Below are 2,623 nucleotides of genomic sequence, written 5' to 3'. Positions count from 1 at the left end.
AAGTTGTAACACCAAAGGGCGTATTTTTAACTAGGTCTGTATCTGGTTTTGACTTACAGGATTCATGTATTTTTATACAGCCAAATTTATCACTCTTACCTTTTGTGATAAAAACCATTTCTTTAGGACTTGGGATAGTCTTCTCTGCCTTCAATCTTACAAATACCCACCTATATTTTCTCCTGTCTATTGGAAAATGATTTTTAGTTTTTACAATGACATTTAAGTCATTGGGTTATTTTTAATGCAAGGATAGAATTTATTTTTTTATTTTTAAAAGATTTTATTTATTTCTTTATTTGACAGAGAGATAGAGTCAGAGAGCACAAGTGGAGAGAATGGCAGAGGGAGAGGGAGAAGCAGGCTCCTCCCTTGAGCAGGGAGCCTGATGCGGGGCTCCATCCCAGTACCCTGGGATCATGACCCAAGCCAAAGGCAGACGCTTAACCATCTGAGCCACCCAGGTGCCCTGGTTTATTTTTTAAAGAGACATATTTTCTATATCAATTTGTTGGATAATTCATGTCTTTCCTATTTAACTAAGACTTCTTAAAGCAGAAGCTGGAAAAAGTAATATGCTGATCAAGTCAAGTATTAGTTAAGCTGGTGGAGTTTGGGAAGAATTAGGACTGTTGTGGGTCATTTGTTGGGTGGTGCTAAGTTTCTAGGACTAGAAACATGTCCCGGTTGATGTAAACCACTCCTCACGGCCCACTGCTCTTCCTTTTCTCTTTTCTCTGATACCCTCGCCCTCTCCTTGCAGTCTGGCAGCTAAAATCATGGTATAACCTAAGTTGTATGGAAGTAACTATTTTGGTCTTCTGGGCCTCCCCCAACTCCCCACCCCAAATCATTGGCCCCAAACCATTGGCTCAGACCACATCCCCTCCTCCATATTCACCCCCTGAGGGAATGAGGTAAATAAAACTGTTCTGGAGGCAAAATGGAACCAAGGGCTAAATTCTAGGCAAAACAAATAGGAAATCCGGGGATAAATTAACTTACATTAGATAGAATGAGAGATAGTATCTGGGTACAAACATTGAAATGATGCCTATACAATTTAATTGGAGAAAGATGTGGAGTTATGCAGTCACTTCTTTCCTTAAAGGTAAGCTTCCTTTTATACCCACATGAATTTGTCTTACTTGAGCAGCCTCCACGAAATACACAGAACCATGCAGTCCTCTATTTTATAGATGACTTTAAACAAAAAAGTGATTTACTTAAAGCTGTTTGTTGCTAGAATTCCTGGTCCAGCATTCAAACCTGGTATGGCTTGATTTTTTTTCTGACACCCTTTAACCCATCTGCTGGATTTTAATGACATGTATTTATGTGTAAAATGAGTTAAAATTATTTCGTGACGTCTCTTGATCTAACCAAAAACTCTCTGAGATGTATCAGAAGCAGGGCTGTGAGTGGGTGCATCACAGAACACCTACGCAAGTACTACCCATTTCTAAATTCTTCGTCTTAGAGGCCAGCGATGAAAGCAGATTGATGAGTTGGATTAGAATCCCGAAATTTCCTGGACCGTCTCTTCCCAATGATTCGCAGGTACATATGTCCAAGGAGAACCAGAGTAAGAAATTTTGGTTGACAGGTCTTCCTTCCAAACTCCCAGTGAAGAAAGGTCATTAGGGAAAATATGCGACATCTACCTATCCAAGTCTGCTTATCTCTGAGACTTAGTAAACCATACATTAGGATCTTCTCTGTTAGATGCACAACTACGAACGAAAAAGAGAAGCTGCTTTGCCTTACACAGATTTGCACTGTTTTTGCCCAACTGATAATGGGTGGTCCTGTTCTTCCGACAGTCCCGTGTGTGCATGCATGAACCCGGGGAATCTAGCACCTCCCTGCAGGTGTTTTTGATGATCCAGTTGACGAGACATCAAAAGCAGGTTACCGGTTTTGCTCACCCACACCCTGACGCCCGCCCAGGCCCCGGCAGCTCGGCCGGCGCACGGCAGCGCACCCGGAGCAGACGTGGGCCCGCTTCGCCCCCAGCCCCGCAAGTCCGAGCCTGGCGATGCTGCGAGCGCCGGGAGCTTTGTGCGCTCGGCTCCCGGCTCCCGCGTGCTCGCACGTACGTAGCCTTCACGTGTGTGCCGCTATCAAGTGCATGTGTGGATATGTAAGAATATGCTGAAGCAAATTCGGAGACAGGCGCCGAGGACAGGACGGAGGGAAGGTGGGTGTGGGTGTGGGCGTGCGCGGCGCCGGCCCGGCCGGGAGGGAGCCGGAGCCCGCGGCCCGCACCCCGCGGCCCGCACCCGGAGCCCGCGGCGCGGCCGGCCTGGCCACACAATAAAGTCCGGGGGCGGGCGGGCGGGCGGAGGTGCAGGAGGCCGGGCCGGGCGAGCGGCCGCCCCGCGCACACACCGCCATGTGAGCAGCGCCGCGGCCTCGCAGGACGCAAACTTTCCCCGGCGGCGGCGGCGGCGGCCCAACTTCCCGCCCCCGGGCCCCGGGCCTGCCGCGCGGCGCCGAGACCCCGTAAGTGCGGGCGGCGCCGGGCCCCCCGCGCCCCCGCCGGCCCGCCCGGCCGCCGCCGCCTTCCCGACCGGGCGCGCGCGGCTCTCCGCGGCCGAGGCTTGCAAACATGGCGCCCCTG

General features: G+C 50.4%; 1 protein-coding gene across 2 annotated transcripts in view; it reads left to right on the top strand.

Moving 5' to 3' along the window:
* Positions 1-2,112: 2,112 nt before the first annotated feature.
* ZMYND11 (zinc finger MYND-type containing 11) overlaps positions 2,113-2,623 on the top strand; it is a 128,977-nt gene continuing 128,466 nt past the window's right edge. Inside the window, exon 1 of one of the 2 annotated variants that reach the window (XM_035021761.1) lies at positions 2,113-2,200. The gene's annotated coding sequence lies outside the window, so the exon portion shown is untranslated. Of the gene's footprint in view, positions 2,201-2,385; positions 2,506-2,623 lie in introns of those variants that run through there. The other variant, XM_035021759.1, reaches the window with a different exon arrangement.

This window comes from Mirounga leonina, unplaced genomic scaffold, assembly GCF_011800145.1.
Source record: "Mirounga leonina isolate KUSES-001 unplaced genomic scaffold, KU_Mleo_1.0 Mir_175, whole genome shotgun sequence".
Taxonomy (NCBI): domain Eukaryota; kingdom Metazoa; phylum Chordata; class Mammalia; order Carnivora; family Phocidae; genus Mirounga; species Mirounga leonina.
Note: the sequence above shows the minus strand (reverse complement) of the source record. Positions and strands in the feature narration are given on the sequence as shown.